The sequence below is a fragment of the Ylistrum balloti genome, unplaced genomic scaffold, assembly GCF_031769215.1.
Source record: "Ylistrum balloti isolate Yb309-2 unplaced genomic scaffold, AGI_CSIRO_Ybal_v1 Utg369982, whole genome shotgun sequence".
Classification (NCBI taxonomy): Eukaryota; Metazoa; Mollusca; class Bivalvia; order Pectinida; family Pectinidae; genus Ylistrum; species Ylistrum balloti.
This window is the reverse complement of record NW_026782069.1, coordinates 117,717-136,657: the sequence shown is the minus strand read 5'-3', so window position 1 is coordinate 136,657 and position 18,941 is coordinate 117,717. Positions and strand designations below refer to the sequence as shown.

The window sequence follows — 18,941 nt, the reverse complement described above, 5'->3', positions numbered from 1 at the left end:
CACATAACTTTAACTACTTCATTAATAAAATGCCTACAGGACTACACAGAGGGACAAAGGGCTTAGGGGGTGGAGGGAGAAGACGAGGAGAGGGACATGTACCATAGGACTTTGTGGAGGGGAGAGGGGCAGATGACTTGACAGAGGGACAGTGAAGAAGGAGAGGGACATGTAACATAGGACTTTGTGGAGGGGAGAGGGGCAGATGACTTGACAGAGGACAGTGAAGAAGGAGAGGGACATGTAACATAGGACTTTGTGGAGGGGAGAGGGGCAGATGACTTGACAGAGGGACAGTGAAGAAGGAGAGGGACATGTAACATAGGACTTTGTGGAGGGGAGAGGGGCAGGGGAGGGACAGTGAATAATGGCTTGACAGAGGGACAGTGAAGAAGGAGAGGGACATGTAACATAGGACTTTGTGGAGGGGAGAGGAGCAGATGACTTGACAGAGGGACAGTGAATAATGAGAGGAGAGGGACAACTTGTGGAGGGACGGTGAAGAAGGAGGGGAGAGGGACAGCAAAGAAGGAGGGGAGAGGGACAGTGAAGAAGGAGGGAAGAGGGACAGTGGAGAAGGAGGGAAGAGGGACAGCGAAGAAGGAGGGAAGAGGGACAGTGAAGGAGGAGGGAAGAGGGACAGTGGAGAAGGAGGGAAGAGGGACAGAGAAGAAGGAGGGAGAGGGACAGTGAAGAAGGAGGGGAGAGGGACAGTGATGAAGGAGGGGAGAGGGACAGTGAAGAAGGAGGGAAGAGGGACAGTGAAGGAGGAGGGAAGAGGGACAGTGAAGGAGGAGGGAAGAGGGACAGTGAATAATGGGAGGAGAGGGACAACTTGTGGAGGGACGGTGAAGAAGGAGGGGAGAGGGACAGTGGAGAAGGAGGGAAGAGGGACAGAGAAGAAGGAGGGAAGAGGGACAGTGAAGAAGGAGGGAAGAGGGACAGTGATGAAGGAGGGGAGAGGGACAGTGAAGAAGGAGGGAAGAGGGACAGTGAAGAAGGAGGGAAGAGAGACAGTGGAGAAGGAGGGAAGAGGGACAGTGAAGAAGGAGGGAAGAGGGACAGTGAAGAAGCAGGGAAGAGGGACAGTGAAGAAGGATGGAAGAGGGACAGTGAAGAAGGAGAGGAGAGGGACAGTGAAGAAGGAGAGGATAGGGACAGTGAAGAAGGAGAGGAGAGGGACAGTGAAGAAGGAGGGAAGAGGGACAGTGAAGAAGGAGGGAAGAGGGACAGTGAAGAAGGAGGGAAGAGGGACAGTGAAGAAGGAGGGGAGAGGGACAGTGAAGAAGGAGGGAAGAGGGACAGTGAAGAAGGAGGGAAGAGGGACAGTGAAGAAGGAGGGAAGAGGAACAGTGAAGAAGGAGGGAAGAGGGACACAGGTCTTATTGGAGGAACAGTAAAGAAGAGGGGGAGAGGGACATATGATTTAGTAGAGGGACAGTGAAGTAGGGAGGAGAGGGAAATATGACTTAGCAGTGAAGATGGGGTGATATAGGACTTATCACATGAGACACAGTACAAAGAAAACAGACTGTAAGGAAGAGGGCCAGAGGTGAGATACAACCATGTTGGTACAGACTGGCCCTTTTCTCAGCTTCCTGAGAAACACAAATTACCACGGGTAGAGAGGAGCAAGGATCCACCCACCTCAGATCTTCATCTGAAGTTACAAAGGCAAACACTTCAACAGACTGAGCTACTGTGGGTGAAGGAGGAGTAGGGGGAAGGGGTATAGAAATGGGACTCAGAGCAAGGGACAGTAAAATGGATACTGCCTACGTAAAAGGAATGACAATTATGAAAGCTATAGTGAGGATGAGTGTTTGTGGAGTCTGGTAAATATCTTCTTGGCCTGCAACTTTTGTCAGATATATTATACATTGTACGATCTTATCAGCATCAGCTGTTACTTTATAAACTACATTCTAATATTAAGTACAAGTGTACTTAAAACTTAATGCATTCTCAGTATGCTTTAGAGAAAAAAAAACAGCATCTGTTGAGCAGTTTCAAGCACAGAAACTTAAAAACATAAATTTAAAAAGATAAAAATTCAAGTTCCTAAAACATGTAAGAAAATCCAAGTCTTTTTATACCTCAGTTCATAAATTTACCAATGAATTGACAAACACAACTTGACTACCACTGAGATTTTAGCACTCAAGTGTTACCCAGCATTAACTAAGTACCACAGTATGTATATCTGACAAACTTAAGTAAAAAGTAAATTCATTTGACAAATTTATGATCCTTACGTAACAGGAGCTTGTTTCTGCACGCAGAGCAGCCGTAAAACCCCCCATGTTAATACAGCACATAGAAAGTGCAGCATTGACACCGAGACAAGCCAGGTTACATGTCTGTCAGAACTTCACAACAGTTAAGGAGATATAAGGTTATACTGCGGTTGTCATATCAGGATAATTGGCAGCTTCTTATAGATAATATATGTAATCACTTTCAACAATTAAAGTTTTCACTTCTATCTTACCACAAGTCCAGGCTTGACATTTAAAGCATGAACCATTAGGAAGAATCTGCATTAGAAGATATCATTACTGTTATAGATCTCAAAAACGGTCCATTTATTTCCTAAAAAAAATGACATCTTCACTGTATTTTAATCTGTTTGTTTGGCAGATGAGGAAATCATCTATTGTAATCAACTAAGACATCTCCTAGATAGACTTTCAACACCAGCATAGCAACATGTTCTTAATGGAATAAGTGGGAGTATGTTTTATAATACTAGCTGTGATGGGATAATAGATAAACATATACGCCACTAAAACCTGTCATCATTTCAATCCCTTATATCCATGAAAACTAATTTATCGTGAGAATTCACTGAGGTACTGGTTTCACTAATACAGTTACTGGTGTATGCTACAACATCAGTTGAAGAAGTTAAGGCTGTATGCTACAGTTTCAGTTGAAGAAGTTAAGGCTGTATGTTATAGTATCAGTTGAAGAAGTTAAGGCTGTATGTTACAATGTCAGTTGAAGAGGTTAAGGCTGTATGCTACTGTATCAGTTGAAGAAGTTAAGGCTGTATGTTACAGTATCAGTTGAAGAAGTTAAGGCTGTATGCTACAGTATCATTTGAAGAAGTTAAGGCTGTATGCTACAGTATCAGTTGAAGAAGTTAAGGCTGTATGTTATAGTATCAGTTGAAGAAGTTAAGGCTGTATGCTACAACATCAGTTGAAGAAGTTAAGGCTGTATGCTACAACATCAGTTGAAGAAGTTAAGGCTGTATGTTATAGTATCAGTTGAAGAACTTAAGGCTGTATGCTACAGTATCAGTTGAAGAAGTTAAGACTGAATGTTATAGTATCAGTTGAAGAGGTTAAGACTGTATGTTAAAGTATAAGCTTAAGTAGTTATGGCTGTATGCTACAACATCAGTTGAAGAAGTTAAGGCTGTATGCTACAACATCAGTTGAAGAAGTTAAGGCTGTATGTTATAGTATCAGTTGAAGAACTTAAGGCTGTATGTTATAGTATCAGTTGAAGAAGTTAAGGCTATATGATACAGTATCAGTTGAAGAGGTTAAGACTGTATACTAAAGTATAAGCTGAAGTAGTTAAGTCTGTATGCTACAGTGTCAGTTGAAGAAGTTAAGGCAGTATGCTATAATTGTAATTTAAGAAGGTACGATGTACATTTTCGCATTTAATTCCCCAATATATCCAACCTTCACTAAAAACATTGTAGAGAAAATTTATCTTTTTATATAGATAAAGTAAAAATTTACTTATGTGGGAAATCCTCAAGACAATATCATGCATTGGTTTTGATACAAATGCAGTTGAAAGTCATTCTTTGTAGGTATGCCTCTATTTATGATCAATGCCGAGCTGAAGTTAGAAAATCTTCCAGATATTTCCATGAAAGGATTGTATTTACTATAAGTATGCATTCTACAGTGTGCCATAGAATGAGTTTCTGTGATAAGAAATCATGAAAAGTGTGTGGTGCTTGCGATATCGCACTTTATCAAAAACACGCCTATGCAGAGTATGCAGATCAGTCACATGCTTATTGTGTGCAGGCTTTGGAACTTTGTATAACATCAGTTTGTATATCGTGTGGAACCTTGTTTTATAAATTTTTGTTACTTCAATATCCCCACTAAGTGTTTCTTAATAGATACTATTCTGCTGAAAATTTTCTTTTTATCTAGCATTATTATCAAGTGGAAGTTTTCTGACAATATCTTTCATTGGTCTTGATAAATTGCAGATAATGCTTATATTGGGGCTTTTTAAGGCTGTAAACTACTTCCAGATATTTCCATGAAAGGATTGTAATATTCCACAGTTAAGGCTGTATCTACAATGTGCACTTAAACAAGGTTTCTGTGATAAGAAATCCAAAGTGTGTGGTGCTTGCAATGTCACTTAAACAACACGGTTATGCAGAGTATGCAGATCAGTCAATGCTTATTGTGTGCAATTTGGAACTTTGTATAACATCAGGTTGTATATCCACAGTTATAAATTTTTGTTACTTCAATATCCCCACTAAGTGTTTCTTAATAGATACTATTCTGCTGAAGTATGTTTCAATCTTATCTCTGCATTATTATCAAGTGGAAGTTTTCTGAGAAACTTTCTGAATCTTGTAAATTCACCAGATAATGCTTATATTGGGGCTTTAAGGCTGTAAACTACTGAGTAAAACAAGGTTGTAATATTCCACAGTTAAGGCTGTATGCTACAATGTCACTTAAACAAGGTTGTGCACTTCCACAGTTAAGGCTGTATGCTACAATGTCACTTAAACAAGGTTGTGTACTTCCACAGTTAAGGCTGTATGCTACAATATCACTTAAACAAGGTTGTGCACTTCCACAGTTAAGGCTGTATGCTACAATGTCACTTAAACAAGGTTGTGTACTTCCACAGTTAAGGCTGTATGCTACAATGTCACTTAAACAAGGTTGTGCACTTCCACAGTTAAGGCTGTATGCTACAATGTCACTTAAACAAGGTTGTGTACTTCCACAGTTAAGGCTGTATGCTACAATGTCACTTAAACAAGGTTGTGCACTTCCACAGTTAAGGCTGTATGCTACAATATCACTTTAACAAGGTTGTGCACTTCCACAGTTAAGGCTGTATGCTACAATATCACTTAAACAAGGTTGTGCACTTCCACAGTTAAGGACGTATGCTACAATGTCACTTAAACAAGGTTGTGCACTTCCACAGTTAAGGACGTATGCTACAATGTCACTTAAACAAGGTTGTGTACTTCCACAGTTAAGGCTGTATGCTACAACATCACTTAAACAAGGTTGTGCACTTCCACAGTTAAGGACGTATGCTACAATGTCACTTAAACAAGATTGTATACTTCCACAGGTAGTATGTTAAGATGTCAATTGAAGAAGGTTGTACACTACCATATTTAAGGGTGTATGCTACTAGATTCACATTCATCCTCAATACAGAAGAGATGCACACTTGTGAATTTTTAGATACACTACTTGCTCTATTCTGGACACCTTTTTGAGCACCTGAACGAATGATGATTGGAATGACATGTCTAAGTCCTTAAGAGTTCTTTATCCATAATCTCCTCTCTTACTGTTATAGCCTCTATCATTTTTTTATCTTTAAATAATCCTTCCTTAAGTGAAACAAAACATATCCTGTTTCTATACCAACAGACTTTTCAGAAACAGGAAATCATTCTTTATCAAACAGAAACTTTATTGAGATTAGTTACTGAGCGTAAAATATTTCATTGTATCAAATTCTTGTATTGGTGCAGCTAGGAGAAATAACTTTCATTCCTTTCTTGATTAAACACAATAGGGAGTTTAATTGTTTATCAATAGAATTAGGAACTTCCATTTACTTTATGATCTTATTCCGCTTCAACACCTACAAAAGAATGACAAATTTGGTTGTTGTATTTTATGACACCAACACAATGTATTAGATTATGGGTTTGACACCTTGTAACATTCCTTGTACAGGTAGACAACCTTCTAATCCCCTCTCCCCATAACTCTGCCAGGAGCTCTGAGTCTCCTAGGAATACTGCAGACCATACCTACTTCATTGTCACGATTATTGCAACAGGACTGGAGATAATGAAATGTGCCAGATCAGAATTTGAATACCATTACCTGAACTTCGACCAATGTCAAACTTCTTGTATAAGTCATAAATCTAAAATTCTACTGGACTTCTACATCTTTAAGTTATTGTGTCACACTTCATCTTAAGCCATCTTAACAACTTTTCATTTAAAACAGAATGAAAATTTAGGCAGCATATTGGTTTTTTAAATAAAAAAATTTTTTTAGAGGTCTCAGATTATAAAGTGATGGATCTAGAAAAAAAAATGTTAAAATTAATTGCTGAAGAATTCATCCTAAGATAAAGATTGATACAGGGCAAGTCCTGTGTGGGCTGTTGATGCTGTTTCTGGTAAATCTAACATCAAAGTATAAAGCAGTTCTAACGTTCTGTTTTATATAAAGCTAACAGAGGCATGTGCCTCTGATAGAGAATGTCAGACTAGCAATTCAAAAGTAGGTTTGACAAGGGGTGAGTGGGTGGGGCAGTGTTAGATGTCCTGGGTTTGATTCCAATAGCTTTTCCCTAGGCTTCACTTTCCTCTCACAGTAAGACCCTCTCCCATACTTCAATACAGGCAGGCCAACAACAGAGATTAACATAAGCTTATACATTGTTTTGCAATTGTTTTAAAATTACTCAATTTAAAAAAACAAAAAAACAAAAAAACCAGCATGTTCCTGAATAAATTCTACAACAAATGACTGACTGCTTTAGTTCTCATCATCATTAATTACCAGTACTTAAGTATGTTTTTTCTATATTTGGCATGAAAGTGATTTATCAAATTTCTATGCAAGGTATTTATATCAACCTTCAAGCCAAGCTATGGATTGTTTTTCTTACCAATGTGTAAGAGAAGTATGTGTGAGATCATCGTGTCCAGATTTGTACAGAGGATCAGCTGTGATATTATATACTGTCTACTGTCTACGTCATACCTGTATCATGTCTACAACACCAGCTTTGTCAATACTACCTTCATGATAGTTTAAACTAATACATTGTCAGTTGTAACTGATTAGTCAAGAACTTAAAATAAATTTTTAAAATTTAAACTCTAAACTTAAAACATACAAGTTTATATAGAAACTGCATGCATCTTATTGTACAAAGTTTTCAAGTATTTTACAAAATATTCTAAAATGTGATAAACATGTCAGTCAAACACCAACTTGAGGTAGTACTTCACTCGATCATACAGATCCATTACTCTTTATCTCTAAAACACTAGACACAATAAACTCATCCTAAACATGTACCACCTTACCTTTAACAGGTTTAACGTAATCATAAGCATTCTTACCTTAAAGTTTTCACGAAAAACTGCTTCCTCAAAATATTCGCAGGTAATAGTGTAAAAGTAAAAGGTGTCAAAATCTATAAATGTTTTTAAAACTTGCAGAGCACACCTATCACTCAGGTGAGTAAAATTAGTACCGCCTGTAAATATACACCTGCTAGATAATGCCACAGGTACACACTAATACAGATATAAACCTGCATTCCCTGAGCAGTCATGTCAGACATAACAAATCTCAAAAACAAATATTAGACTTAACAGTTGACATTAAGGCTCAATAGTATGGTCATTCTCCAAACTGACCACCAAACTGCTGAATAGTATGACACTGACCAGAGGCAGGGCCATTTACCTTTTTATGGGTCTGTATGTATACTAGCTGTCTTTAAAGCTATAAAACTACAAAGCACTTTGTCACGTCATTATACCTGTACACTAACACGTTGCTCAGGGCTGCTACAAGGAGCTCCTGCTCCAAGGCCCCTTTTACCTATTTAAAAAAAGAAATCTCCACTAGGTAACAATTTTTCTTTTGAAGACTCTTTCTGAATAATTAATCCCAGTTTTAAGGACCTGCACTGGATCCTGTTGTGATGCTTCATGTATTCTTATGTGTAGATATTTTAGGAAATATTTATATTTTGTTTAAAATGTATTATAACATACACTATGGTAAGATTTTGATAGCTGGAGAAATAGGTGTTGCTGCAAGGCTCTTCTATTCTACATCCTCTCTTCTGGCATGTTAAAGCAAGGTATGTAGGACTACAACCAGATACAGGTACTCTGGTAATGTTCTACCTTGTATGTACTGGTGTTCACCTTGGCCTTTCAGGTCTTTGGTCTGTGGAGGTCTAAGACTAAGGCCTGTGATTCAAACAATTATTTTCTTTAGCCTTTTGAATTTTTAGGTTAGGTCTATCATTAGAAATAAAATTTATTTATTCTTCTTGTTTATTTTAAACTATTAAGGCTAGACCTATCCTTGGATAAAAAGTATCATTGTCTTTGGTCATGGTCTGTTTATAGTGTAAAGTCTCTGGCTTGGCCTTATCTGTTTATAACGGTCTAAGGTTTGGACTTTTTCTTATAATTAATGTCTCAGGTTTGGCCTAAACCTATTTCTAAGGCCTCTAAATCTTGCCTAATTGACATGTTCATGCCTCAGATTTGCCTTTGTCTTCTTAAGGTCTCTCAGGCCTGACATTGAAATGTAAGGCTTCAGGACTGGCCTTGGCCTGTTTAGGTCATAGCTTGGCAATGTTCATGGCTCAGACTTTGCCTTGCCCTGTATAGATCCTGTTCTCAGACTGGCCTTGACCTGTCACCAAGACTTGGTCTGTGAAGGTCTCAAACTTGTTTAGGGTTTAGACTTTGCCTTGGCCTGTATAGATCCTGTTCTCAGACTAGGCTTGACCTGTCACCAAGACTTGGTCTGTGAAGGTCTCCAACTTGGTCCTAGCCGGTTTAGGGCTCAGACTTTGCATTGCTCTGTATAGATCCTGTTCTCAGACTGGCCTTGACCTGTCACCAAGACTTGGTCTGTGAAGGTCTCCAACTTGGTCCTAGCCTGTTCATGGCTCAGACTTTGCATTGCTCTGTATAGATCCTGTTCTCAGACTGACCTTGACCTGTCACCAAGACTTGGTCTGTGAAGGTCTCCAACTTGGTCCTAGCCTGTTCAGGGCTCAGACTTTGCCTTGGCCTGTATAGATCCTGTTCTCAGACTAGGCTTGACCTGTCACCAAGACTTGGTCTGTGAAGGTCTCCAACTTGGTCCTAGCCTGTTCAGGGCTCAGACTTTGCCTTGGCCTGTACAGGTTAAATGCTTGGCCCAAAAATGTGAAATATAATCATTAGACGTTTCTTACGTCTAAACTGACAAATTTTACACTGTAAGGCTGTAGGAACACCTGTGTGCTACTTAACATATCAACAAAAAGTGTCCCACGTTGTTACATATCTATCATTCACATTTTCACTGAACTGGAAGTTATTACTACTAAATGAATTAGCAGATGTTTACATTCACACAGGTTACAAGAAGATTGAGGATATATGGCACATTCACATGACATAATCTCCACATTTCAAATTGAAATACAAGAAAACACACAAGGCAAACACTTAGAGTGTCTCCAAAACCTGTTAATATTTCTGTATGAGACAGAATAGTGGTGAAATTTCCTTATTTAATTGTTCTATGCAAACTGACGTAATACTGAAGAGGAGTTCTACTCAATCTTCTAACTCAGCCTTACAGATTTAATATAAAGACAACCAAGGTGCCTTATATGTAGGGCTTCAGATTTTATGGGACTTGACTCGATGACTTTTATTTCAATGGTAGATATTCCTTATACCACAATAAACACATCTATATGTCACCCTATTACTTTTACTACTAGGGTCACCTTCTGTAGATACATATTTATGAACTACTGCTCCAGATTTGAAGGATTTTATAGACTTCAAGGTCAGTTAAATTATCTCGTAAAACTAGATAGATATATACATGTGGCAGAAATATCATTGAAATGCATGGTATACTGTATAACTGTCCCCCAAAAAGTTGTATGTGTGGTCCATAAAAATGGACTTGCCAATTTGGTTGCAAAATCTGGTCTCTTTAACAGGTAAAATTGTCTTCAAACCCTTGTCTTTTCCTATTTTTTCAGCTTTTATGATATTATCATTCTTTCTTTAAATTTCTATTATGATTTAACATAAATACATTGAAATCTTACATAAAATATGTTTATTAAAAGAAAACAAAAAGAACGTCATTTTGTAATTTCTCCCCATCATGACTGTTAACATTCTGCAAAACTGCTGATAATCATGACCACATTATAAGCAGCACAAAGTTCAACACAAGCATCCATGTTTATACCTCCGCTGAGCGACTTTTGTGTCTTCCTTATTTCATCTAATATACCCATCTTTTTCAATTTACTTTGTTTTCGAAAATTCCCATCTTTCTCCCCAGGCTTCATCATGTGATTAACAAACACACTTAAAAATGCCACATAGAGATAACATGTTATATGTAATGAAATGTATTACTAGGCCTGGAAAGAGTGACGTCAAAGAAAGGTTGATCAACGTTAAGTTAACCTGATCGAGACAAGAAGCTCTGATCAACAGATTTAGGCCAACATATCTGTAATTACATAATTAAGTGATCGTCTGTGTGAAATATCAAGTATATTCTATACAATAAGCAAATCGCTAAGAAAAACAACTCCACAAGAATGTTATTCTATACTATACAAATGTTGAAACACGATTCGACCCACTTTATATTGTAAGCTGATACATTACGCAATAGTTATTTAAACTGATCAATATACTAGCTATTCATCGTAACACAGTAAATGTTTGGTGGTCAAATATTGTTCTTCCACAGGTTAACACGATACAATATATAAGTGATAGTTAAATATTATCAAAGGTCATTTAGGTAATGAAACATAGACATCATAACTTTGCTTAAGTCTTGTCTTCGGAACATGCTTTATAGAATTCTCTTGTCAAATTGCAATTTATTTTTATGGCATCTTGAATTAAGTCTTTAAACTTAATTTTTTCAAATTATCTTTATGTCTCTGTGAGAACTTCCCGTTCTCATGTTTTTTCATCAAATGTAGACCATACCTGAAGTCACTGATTTGATGTCAATTAGTAAAATGAAATTAACAAAATTCTTGATAACTCAGCTTTTGTGCCAAGGGAAGTGTAGCATTTACAGATTAGAAAATCAACGCCATATTGATTAAATTTGGTCCTATTTACGACGGCTACACAAAGAGAGAGATTTGTTAGAGAGGTTTTACATAACCTTAATCCCTACCTCTTACCAAAACCAATTACCAGTGAAGTAACACTCACACAGCCATGAAAACGGGTAAACAGACTCCTCTAGATCTGTTAGAAAAACATTACGCCATCTTTGTCGGTTATTGAATCACAAGAATTTGTTATTAAATTGGAAAAGTGATTGAAAAAATACACAGGACCACTTTCACAGGTTTGCAATGAATTTGGAGTATTTAACAATAACTTATCATTGATAAGGTGAAGACAAACCCTCCACCTTACTGACCAGAACACCTTGTCTATAACTAAATATTGGTTTATCATTAACAACAAGAGTATACAGTTTGGCTGGAACCACTAGTCTATAGTGTTAGTATAAAACTCTAAGCTGAGAAGTGTGCCAATATTTGTGCTGTGAAGACCACCCCAAGAACTGAATTTACCCACAACAGACTTAGACTATCTTAAAGGGTCAGTTCTGAAAGGCTAATATAATCAAGTATAGCTGTCACCACTACCAACTCACACTAAGGTACACATCCAAACTTGTCCTTGTCATCTTGTATCAAACCATTTCTGTTGTCATGGTAACTAGTCTGTTGGTATGGAGATTCCAAAAGTATCTAGAGGGTATATACTATCCATAAATACTCACACAACAAACTGCATTCATATAACAATGAATACAAAGAGATTAGTACTTTGTGGGAGATTTTCCTCTCATTCCATACAAGAGGCCAAATGGGCCTGCATTCTCACCTGGTATTCAACAGAACGATACAAACAGCATGGTCATAAAAAACACAACAACCAACAAAAGCATTCATTGAGATATCACTACAAAGAGATTAGTATTATCTTAGAAATGTTCATCCTGCCTCAAATAACATATGACCATTGAGAATCAGTAGCATTATATCTAGAGCACTAGTGAGTGTGATCACAGCATTTTCAAAATTAATGTGCTGAGAATTGACATGCTACATTTGATAGTCTACTACTGCAGACAGTACAGGTTTATACACAATATACAATGATCAGTCATCTAATACAGTCCCAGAAATGATGTTTAAAATGTGTTTAACATGTTTCTCCAATCATAAGTTAAGTTCTAATGTTGTAACTATATGGTGAGAGCTTAACAAGAGGCCCACAGGGTCTGTGTCGCTCACTTGTCTTGATGAAATTGCTTAATCAAGATTAAAAGAAACAAAATTTTAAAGGTTTAGCCCCAGAGAGTCAGAGAAACTTCTGATACAAAATTACCCTTTACCCAAAATTAAATCAGACTAAATTGGGAGAGACTCCTATCATTCCTACAGAAGAGATTTATTAAAATTTGCTCCATTTCCTCTTTTGCACATTGTCCCTTCTTCACTTCTTGGACAAGAACATAAGCTTACACAAAATCAATTTTCCTTCATCCAAAGATACTTCAGACCAAATTGGGACAGAATTCTGTCATTCCTACGGAAGAAGGAAGATTTTTCTGTTATTGGTAACCACATCCCCAAACCCAACCCCCTCCCATCCCAGAGACAGAGACTTTTTTGTGTATACAAAATTAATTCACCCCAGCATGCCTCAAACTGAATTGGGAATTCGCTCTATTTCCCCTAATGGGCCCTAATTCCCACCGATGGAGATGAGACAGCCACCGTCAACACAAATCTGATTCCCCTTCACCCAAGTATGCTTCAGACCAAATTAGGAGAAAATCCTGACATTCTAACAGAAGAAGAATTTTAAATCATATGCTCCATTTCCCTTATAGGGGCCTGTCCCTCTGACCCCGTGGGGCAGAGATGAACTGTTTGTATAAAATTGAGTCCCCTTCCCCTCAGAATGCTTCAGACCAAATTTGATATAATATATCCATGTCAAAGATATGGCTGCCAACATGCTGTTTTAATGATAATGGCAAATTGGGACATTTCCAACAACCTCTCTCTCCTCCCTCGTACAATTGAAGGATGGAGCTAAAAAACATACACAGAGTAAGATAAGTCAGCATCTCCTTATAATGTATATTATGTGACTTTAATTAAACCCTATCAGAAAAAACAGCAATGTAACACTTATTTATAGTATAAACATGCATCAATGTAACAACATGTGCTTAAATATTTTTATTCTAATCACCAGGTATGTTGTACCATTCCTGTATTCAGAGGCACCATGATTGTGATTCAAAAAACGCTTCAACAAATAAACAGCTTTATCAAATAAACAGCTTTATCAAATAAACAGCTTTATCAAATAAACAGCTTTATCAAATAAACAAACACATGCACACAGCACTATGTGAAAAACCTGGCTTGTAATTGGTTTTTGTTTAGAATAGAAAAAAAAACTATCGTTAACAATCAATTGTTTGACTCATTGCTATATTTATCACCTTATAAATATGCTATTGACATCTTACTACTCAGACCTATCGTTACAGCACTAGCCAAGACATTACTTTTACACATAATGGATTCTCCTTCACCCAAGGCTGCTTCAAACCAAATATGGGCAAAATCCAATCAATCCTACAGGTGGAGTAGAATTGTAAAGAACTGGTAACCGTCATTTTGGGCCCTGCCCCTCATTCCTCGGGGGGCCAAACCCCTTGATTTATATAAATTTGTCCTTTTTCCCCTAAAGATGCTTCTGTCCAAATTTGATGAAAATCTGTTTAGTTGCTCATGACTCATTAACAATATTTAAGAGAAAGTTGAAGGAAGATAGATGACAAAGACAAACTCTGCTCACTGCTCCTTCAGGCCAGATGAGCTAAAAACTGACCCTGTTTTCATTTCCATTAAATATATATCAGAAACAAATTACCATTAAAGATGTCTTACCTGGTTGGTATTATAGTTGTCATGGAGATGTTGATAAATACATGTAAATCCACAATCACCACTAACAACTGACCTGAAATCAAAGAATGAAAATGGTAGGTATATATAAATTAAAAATTTACATATAAATGTACGAGAATAAACTATGGAAATGAATGAATGAATGAATGAATGAATGAATGAATGAATGAATGATTGACAAGTATATCAACACATCAACTTGCCTGAATTTTTTTAATTTTATCAAGAAATGTTTTAACTCTCCTGGACTTACAGACATATGCCAAGTGTCCTCTATAATCTCCAGCTTTTTTTTTACCTCTGTTTAAACTGTCATCCAGACATCTTTAGTCTACCTAAGTATGTCAATATTTACCTGAAAGATGTGCAGTGAATATTCTTTTCAATTTTTATTATGAAGCTAATATATTCTTACAATATGGTTGAACATTTCTTTTCAATTTACTTTGCCACCCTGACTTAGGATACTCATACACAGGACAAAGCCCTATAGAAGTGTGCATATATAATTCATTGCCAAGGACTCCACATAATACCTGCATCCCCTATATAAATAGTACACCCTCCTGTCACTGTTAAACTGTGTATTATCAAACTCGTCAGACAAAATTCAATTTCTCCTTCATTGGCATAGCTCTGTTGCAGTTTGAGCTGATGCCATTGAAATGCATTTGTAAAAGTTTAAAAAACTAAATAGAGTATATGAGTGGTGTTTTGCATTTTAATCATTCTCCTTGGTAAACACATTAGAATATATGCATTACTTATACCTGTCACAGCCGTACCTTACTGGTAATACCTGTCACAGGCTTATGTTTATTTTAAATCAAAATTCATGTTAATTCCATATAAAAATATTGTGTCATCAAGTCAGAGGTACTGTTCTAACAGGTGTTACCTATCACAGAGCAAATTCTCTCAATAGTTTAAGTACTGCAAAATCAGTATGAACAGAGTAATGTTCTATCACAGAGCAATATTTGTACTGTTCTATCACAGAGTAATATTTGTACTGTTCTATCACAGAGTAATATTTGTACTGTTCTATCACAGAGCAATATTTGTACTGTTCTATCACAGAGTAATATTTGTACTGTTCTATCACAGAGCAATATTTGTACTGTTCTATCACAGAGTAATATTTGTACTGTTCTATCACAGAGTAATATTTGTATCACAGTTCTATCACAATATTTGAGTTCTAATATTTGTACTGTTCTATCACAGAGTAATGTTTGTACTAATATTTGTACTGTTCTATCACAGAGTAATGTTCTATCACAGAGTAATATTTGTACTGTTCTATCACAGAGCAATATTTGTACTGTTCTATCACAGAGTAATATTTGTATTGTTCTATCACAGAGTAATATTTGTACTGTTCTATCACAGAGTAATATTTGTACTGTTCTATCACAGAGTAATATTTGTACTGTTCTATCACAGAGCAATATTTGTACTGTTCTATCACAGAGTAATATTTGTACTGTTCTATCACAGAGCAATATTTGTACTGTTCTATCACAGAGCAATATTTGTACTGTTCTATCACAGAGCAATATTTGTACTGTTCTATCACAGAGCAATATTTGTACTGTTCTATCACAGAGTAATATTTGTACTGTTCTATCACAGAGTAATATTTGTACTGTTCTATCACAGAGCAATATTTGTACTGTTCTATCACAGAGTATCACAGAGCAATATTTGTACTGTTCTATCACAGAGCTATCACAGAGTATTATGTACTGTTCTATCACAGAGCAATATTTGTACTGTTCTATCACAGAGTAATATTTGTACTGTTCTATCACAGAGTAATATTTGTACTGTTCTATCACAGAGTAATATTTGTACTGTTCTATCACAGAGTAATATTTGTACTGTTCTATCACTGAGTAATATTTGTACTGTTCTATCACTGAGTAATATTTGTACTGTTCTATCACAGAGTAATATTTGTACTGTTCTATCACAGAGTAATATTTGTACTGTTCTATCACAGAGTAATGTTCTATCACAGAGTAATGTTCTATCACAGAGTAATATTTGTACTGTTCTATCACAGAGTAATATTTGTACTGTTCTATCACAGAGTAATATTTGTACTGTTCTATCACAGAGTAATATTTGTACTGTTCTATCACAGAGTAATGTTCTATCACAGAGTAATATTTGTACTGTTCTATCACAGAGTAATATTTGTACTGTTCTATCACAGAGTAATATTTGTACTGTTCTATCACAGAGTAATATTTGTACTGTTCTATCACAGAGTAATATTTGTACTGTTCTATCACAGAGTAATATTTGTTCTATCACAGAGTAATATTTGTATCTGTTCTATCACAGAGTAATATGTTCTATCTATCACAGAGTAATATTTGTACTGTTCTATCACAGAGCAATATTTGTACTGTTCTATCACAGAGTAATGTTCTATCACAGAGTAATATTTGTACTGTTCTATCACAGAGTAATATTTGTACTGTTCTATCACAGAGTAATATTTGTACTGTTCTATCACAGAGTCTATCACAGAGTAATGTTCTATCACAGAGTAATATTTGTACTGTTCTATCACAGAGAGTATCACAGAGTATTTGTACTGTTCTATCACAGAGTATTTGTATATCACAGAGTTGTACTGTTCTATCACAGAGTAATATTTGTACTGTTCTATCACAGAGTAATATTTGTACTGTTCTATCACAGAGTAATATTTGTATTGTTCTATCACAGAGTAATATTTGTACTGTTCTATCACAGAGTAATATTTGTACTGTTCTACACAGAGCAATATTTGTATTGTTCTATCACAGAGTAATATTTGTACTGTTCTATCACAGAGTAATATTTGTACTGTTCTATCACAGAGTAATGTTCTATCACAGAGTAATGTTCTATCACAGAGTAATATTTGTACTGTTCTATCACAGAGTAATATTTGTACTGTTCTATCACAGAGCAATATTTGTACTGTTCTATCACAGAGCAATATTTGTACTGTTCTATCACAGAGCAATATTTGTATTGTTCTATCACAGAGTAATATTTGTACTGTTCTATCACAGAGTAATATTTGTACTGTTCTATCACAGAGCAATATTTGTATTGTTCTATCACAGAGCAATATTTGTATTGTTCTATCACAGAGCAATATTTGTACTGTTCTATCACAGAGCAATATTTGTACTGTTCTATCACAGAGCAATATTTGTACTGTTCTATCACAGAGCAATATTTGTACTGTTCTATCACAGAGTAATATTTGTACTGTTCTATCACAGAGCAATATTTGTACTGTTCTATCACAGAGTAATATTTGTACTGTTCTATCACAGAGTAATATTTGTACTGTTCTATCACAGAGCAATATTTGTACTGTTCTGTCACAGAGTAATATTTGTACTGTTCTACACAGAGTAATATTTGTACTGTTCTACACAGAGTAATGTTCTATCACAGAGCAATATTTGTACTGTTCTATCACAGAGCAATATTTGTACTGTTCTATCACAGAGCAATATTTGTATTGTTCTATCACAGAGCAATATTTGTACTGTTCTATCACTGAGTAATATTTGTACTGTTCTATCACAGAGTAATATTTGTACTGTTCTATCACAGAGTAATATTTGTACTGTTCTATCACAGAGCAATATTTGTACTGTTCTATCACAGAGCAATATTTGTACTGTTCTATCACAGAGCAATATTTGTATTGTTCAGTCTCTGGGCAACATGTCTATTGACCTCATCTTCATTTCCAGACAAATTCTACACAAGTCATTTTGAAGGCAGTGTATGTGCTACAAAGTATACTCAATAATTAAGGTCTAACCATGTAACAACAGAAATGGACCAAATTTCTTTTAATTTATATTTTGATGACCTCAAACCTGTGAAAAAGTGTTGGTGCACTTATCAGTTCAAATATGCAGTGTATGTACATGTTTTTTACATAGTAATTTTTTTATGAACAGAGCTCAAGGAAACTCTAATAAATTGACAAAGAAAATGCCCATTAAAATAGTTAAAATACCTGGAGGTGCAACACTATAGCAGAATCACAATGATATAATCCCCACTAATCACGCCAAAGTACACAAATATTGATTTCACTTTAGATAAGGAAATAGACTTGACATTTTCAGATATCAGGTAAAGCCAGATTAGATTAAAGTTTCACGATGACATAATGGTGTTCTTCTACAACAATGAAATTTTACCTCACAATAAATCACAGAATTAAATCAGGTAAGCTAGGGTCTAGAAGAAAAGACATGATCAGGAGATTTAAGGTATATCTCAGTTTTCCCTTGAAATAAAAGGTAACTGTATCACTGTATTTCTGCAGCATTAATAGACTTCGTACTATGGCCCGATTGACATTTATAACATGACATCAAGGGGGATAACTCTGGTACATAGTATTGATTTTTTTGTCGATGACATTGTCAATATTTGTATAGATCAGCTTGACCTATTGACAGCTGTCAATGATGTCTGCATGAGTCTTCTCTGAAGTGTGTGCCTTCCGAGAGGCATATCACAAGTGAAAAATATGATACTAAAAAACCAATACCACTGTTTATTAAACTCATAACTACTATCACAATTAAAAGGATTAATGAAAAAGTTACAGTGCCCCTGCTGAGATTCGAACCCGAGACCTTCTGCTTACAAGACCCTAGTAAACACTCTCCCATACCACTAATAAAAACTTCCCTTTAATTAGGAGTATACTATTAAACGTGATCAGCTGTATTATCTATTTTCACAGATTATACATAAAAACTTTAAAAGATGCTTCCATCATAAAAAAATGAAGTTTATACATGTATATAGAG

At 36.0% G+C, this 18,941-nt stretch overlaps 1 protein-coding gene across 1 annotated transcript in view; it reads right to left on the bottom strand.

Moving 5' to 3' along the window:
* The window catches only part of LOC132547837 (D-glucuronyl C5-epimerase-like), a 70,370-nt gene extending 56,251 nt beyond the window's left edge, over nt 1–14,119 (bottom strand). The window contains exon 1 of the mRNA XM_060211641.1: nt 14,068–14,119. The gene's annotated coding sequence lies outside the window, so the exon portion shown is untranslated. The remainder of the gene's footprint in view (nt 1–14,067) is intronic.
* Between the last annotated feature and the right edge of the window lie 4,822 nt (nt 14,120–18,941).